Source organism: Babylonia areolata, chromosome 17 (genome assembly GCF_041734735.1).
Source record: "Babylonia areolata isolate BAREFJ2019XMU chromosome 17, ASM4173473v1, whole genome shotgun sequence".
NCBI lineage: Eukaryota > Metazoa > Mollusca > Gastropoda > Neogastropoda > Buccinidae > Babylonia > Babylonia areolata.
In genome coordinates, this window is record NC_134892.1 from 15,343,918 (window position 1) to 15,349,019 (window position 5,102).

General features: G+C 42.3%; 1 long non-coding RNA gene across 1 annotated transcript; it reads right to left on the reverse strand.

Annotated features, from left to right (window-relative positions):
• Positions 1 to 539: 539 nt before the first annotated feature.
• On the reverse strand, positions 540 to 4,573 carry LOC143291491 (uncharacterized). The gene is made up of 5 exons (XR_013056529.1): positions 4,446 to 4,573; positions 3,423 to 3,455; positions 2,860 to 2,887; positions 1,491 to 1,610; positions 540 to 681 (listed from the first exon to the last, which is right to left on the reverse strand). It is a non-coding gene; the product is annotated as an uncharacterized LOC143291491 (long non-coding RNA).
• Between the last annotated feature and the right edge of the window lie 529 nt (positions 4,574 to 5,102).

Sequence of the window (5,102 nt, forward strand, 5' to 3'; positions counted from 1 at the left end):
TTAACATTGCCATTTTCTCTGCAACTACTTTGTCAGTTGACACCAAATTAGGCATAAGAATAGGAAAAATTCAGTTCTTTCCAGTCATCTTGTCTGGGATGGGCACAAAAAAATAAAAAAAGAAGCCAAATTATATGCAAACTGCATTTACTATTATATTTATATTTTTTTTTGTATTCTCTAAACTTGGCACTTTGATCTGATATTCTGACACAACAACAAGAGCAGTCATTATTATCATTTTTTTTGTTCAAACAGGAACTTCTTTCGCTAAGCATGGAAGTTTTATTTATTTTGCAAACGTTTTGGTGCAGATAGTAAAAAAAGGGAAATTAATCTGTAATTAATGCTAGGGGACTTAATTTGCTTTAAACTGATCTTTCTCATCTTAAACATTACATTTTGAAACACACACACACACACACACACACACACACACACACACACACACACACACACACACACACACCTCTCTCTTCTTCACTCTCTGAAAATTGCAAAGAAAAGCACAAGTGCACAAACAAATTCAGATAAGAGAAGGCAGCTTTTATTCATTGCTTATAATAATTATTTTGTGGACAGATTCTGCACTTGAGAAAAGTTGGTCTGCGAAGGCAACATCAGTCTGTTTCTGTGGCCGTTGTAACCTCTGTTTTCTGTGGAGTCTTAGATTAAGTGCCTCTGGAACAAACAGTGTTCATCCTTCAAGTTAACACAGGAAGAAGACAAAAATGACTGCAGGATTCTTCAAAGACAAAAAAAACTAAAGTTTATAAAAACCTTTTTGGTGGTGGATGAATCCTCTTTTTTTTTTTTTTTTAGTGGGATACGACGTTTCGAACCATAGGCCCGTTGTCAAGTGATGAGAAGAGGACAGTGTGAATAGGAAAGCCTGTGTGTGTGTGTGTGTGTGTGTGTGTGTGTGTGTGTGTGAGAGAGAGAGAGAGAGAGAGAGAGAGAGAGAGAGAGAGAGAGAGAGAGAGAGAGAGAACAGAATGTGGAAAAAATCGAGTACAAAATGTAAAATGGAGAGGATGAGTGTCAGTGATTGGAGAAAGAAAAAAAATATATATTGCAAGGGTGTGTGAGAGAGGGGGACGGGGGAAGCGGGATTAGGACATAAAATTAATAAATAATCAAATATTGCATGCACTACTTCTGTAGATTATTATTTGAAAAGAGGATGATGCGGGGACCTACAATAAACTACCAACTGGACAATTCAACAGATAACTTGCTAACTTTCAGAAAGAAACTTTCGAGATAAATAACCTTTTTTTTTCCCCAAAAGAAATTAACATTTGAAACTGGTAACACGTGTTCAGTAATTTCTGGAGGCAAAAAAATGTTTCATTTCTAAACAGCGGGTTAAAAACGAGAGAGTGAGGTAGAGGGAAAGAGGGAGGGGGGAGAGGGGAGGGAGCGGGGGGTAGTGTGTGTGTGTGGGGGGGAGGGTGTGTGGGGGGTGGTGGAGGGTATCGTGCACTTACGCGCAAATAGAAAATGTCCGCCACGTAACACAACGACCACTACAGCATGCACCGCCTTGGTGCAGGTGTCACTTGCCGAATTGCGGGAAGTTTGCACCGGCTGGTGCACGTAGGAACTGACTGAACACAATATATAGCAGGAACTGAAGGCTGTGTTGTACTGTATTGTACTTGTTCTTTTTTTTTATCACAACAGATTCCTCTGCTTCTTTCACATCCATGATCAAAAGAGGCAAACACGTCACATGATACAGAGAAATCAACAACAACACACACACGCACACACACACACACACACGGACACACACACACACACACACACACACACACACACACACACACGTGCGCGCGCGCCCCCCCCCCCCCCCCCCCCCCCCCCCCCCCACACACACACACACACACACGGATGTATGGAAGAAGTTAAAAGTTCAGTTAAAACAACAGCATCAAAAAGACAAGTGCAGAAGGAAGTCTGCCATAGGCAGTCAAACAGTGTCTGTCACTTAAAGCTGTGTCAAAACGATATGTTTTTGCTAATGCCTCCTTTGGTGGACTGGCTTCAGAAATCATGTGGAGAATTACGCTTAAGGATTCCACTCTTAGTAGAAGTAGTAGTAGTAGTAGTGTAGGGACTGGCAGGTCATCTGTCTAGACCTCTCGGCCTTTTTTTATGTGCCCGTCGAATCTTCATCCTCACTTCTTTCTTTTTTTAAATTTTATCTATTTATTTTCTTCTTTTGTTGGACGGGATACGCAAGTACGCTTCTACAAGAACTTTCCTTTCATTCATCATAACCAAAACCAAACACAGTTGTTGTTTTTAAGATGGTATTGGTATCAAGAAGATTTTTGATCGTGTTAGTATTTTGTGCAAGTTTAACTTCGGTTGGTAGTGCATTCCATATTTGTGCAATTCGGTTTGCCAATGATTTTTTTTTCCTCTCCTTTCTTTCTTTGTATCCTTTTTGTTCAGAGCAACAACTTTATATGGTTTCGTAAATAAATAGTTTTCTTCTTCAACAGCGAGGATAGAACACGATCAGATGAAAGAGTATCATTGATGATATCAGTTTTTTACGGGGATCATTCCATCAAGACATCTACACATTAGTTTTCAACAACATACGATAAAAAAAAAAAATTGCTAAGACCACGTGTGGTGTGGCAAAACCTAACAACCCCCCTCCCTACACACACACACACACACACACACACACACACACACCACACACACACACACACACACACACACACACACACACACACACACACACACACACACACACACACACACACACGGGACATTGATCAAACAACACAGCACGGCGCAGTGTCAGGCAAAAGAAAACCAAGAAATTGGTCTCCTTACCTCTGACGGATCACAGCCGGAAGGAAATCTGAAAGGACGAGATTGAAAACCATAATCATTATACCAGTTGGGTACAAGTCATTACTCACGTGGTACAAGTCATTACTCACGTGGTACAAGTCATTACTCACGTGGTACAAGTCATTACTCACTTTTCTTCATGACACAGCACCATCACACACAGTTGGTAGAAAAAACAACAACAGAGAATTGAAAAAGAAATGCTTACTTCAATAACCAAAGTGATCTAATCGTTTTTCTCGGACTCAGTCTCTTTTCGCCTCTCTGCTTCCACACACACAGACGCACCCAACCCAACCTCCACCCACATACACACCTGACCATTTGTGTGAGCTAAATTGAAAACCGATACGATAATTTTCCACCTGTTAGTTGCATTAGACAGGCTGTGTTGAACATACATGATATGAATATATAATATGTCGAACACACACTCATAAACAAACACACACACGCGCGCGCGCGCGCTTTTCTCGATTCAAAAGGAAGCTATAGATCTGGTGGATTATGAAATACTGATCATATTATATGAGTATACTCACTCCATCCGGGCTGTCTCTTCTGTCTGGTCCTACCTGGAAAACATAACACTCCAAAATTACTCAAACGGAACATATTCTTCTGAAGGACAAGTAGACATTCTTGTACCCAAATCTTTTGCATCTACATAAACGACTTGCCTGTGCAAATATCACCTAGCAACGTCATCTATCTATCTATAAGCAGTAGTAGTAGTATTAGTAGTAGGCCTCCTTCGGTCATGGCTGACAATAGATAAAGTATATCCGACCTAACGTCTAATTGGGCTGTCTGCTTGGACCAAGCAGCGTCGCCTGTGACTGTAGAGACCGATGTGAGAGAGTCTCTGTCGCAGCGGTCACATGTGTAAACTGATGCTGGTATGTTGGCTGCCGTTCCTTTTCTGCGAGCTCGCTGACAGTTTGTCCTCACCAATCCGTAGCTGATTCTTGAGAGTGCTTCACCATCTGTTGCGGTCATCTGCAAGGTCCTCCCAGGACTCAGTGTTGATCTCAAGCGCCTTCATGTCACGTTTGCAAACGTCTTTGTTTCTCAGCTGTGGGCGGCCGATGCTTTTCTGCCCTGTGGCGAGGTCTCCAAAAAGGATGTCTCCTGGCAAGACAAGGTGACAAACGCCGAAGTCCTGACTCGCGCTGGCCTCCCGACCATGTATACCATGCTGAGACAGCGTCGGCTGCGCTGGCTGGGCCACGTTCGCCGCATGGAAGATGGTAGCGTCCCAAAAGACATCCTTTATGAAGTAGTACTATTATTATTATTATTACCATTATCATTGTTCTTGCTGCTGTTGTTGCTGTGGTTATCGTCATCATCTTCTTTATCATTATGATACAATCATTATCATTATTGTCGTTTTTGTTGTTGTTATTGTTGTTTTCACAAGGACAGATTGGAAAACGTACACGGAAGAAACCTTGAGTAGTTCAGGTTTTGAATCTTGGATCTCTCGAATCTCTCACGGAATGCAAACAGCACACACACATACACGCACACACACATACACAACAACAAGAAGAAATACTTACTTTCTGCAGCAGACCCGACAGAAGCCAGGAGCAGACAAAGAACGAAGAGGACACCAAACCTCATGATGCTGCTGTCAGTGATTGGAATCTTCACGTCGAGATGAAATCTGTCAAACCCTTCAGCTCGTTTCGCGTCGAATGACGGTGACACACAGCCACTCTATCCATATATAGAGCTTCTGGACATGACGTCACAACTGTCAGATGACCGAAGAGACCCACGTTGAACACGTGGCAATCAGCAAGACGTCGCACCTGTCACGTAACTGAAGACGCCCACGTAGATCATAATGGTAATGGAAATGACGTCACAACTGTCACGTGACTGAAGAGACCCACGTGGAACATAGCATACGGACATTTCTTCACATCGTAGATCGTGTCAGACAGACGTGGTCTTTGCTGATAGTGCCAGTAAAGTGTACAGTCAAAGACAGCTCACAGAATGGTACAGCCAATGAAAATCTGCATTCTGAAATCATACCGTCACAGTGGTCAGATTCACACTATCTACGGTATGATAACCAGTCAGAATGATTGTAGTGACATACTCCAGATCGTTTTGGTGGCTAGGTAGAATAGGTAGAATAGAAACACAAAACAAAACGGGAGTCAGCTGAATAAATGAGTGAATGAAGAAGGGGGATGGAGCTTGGA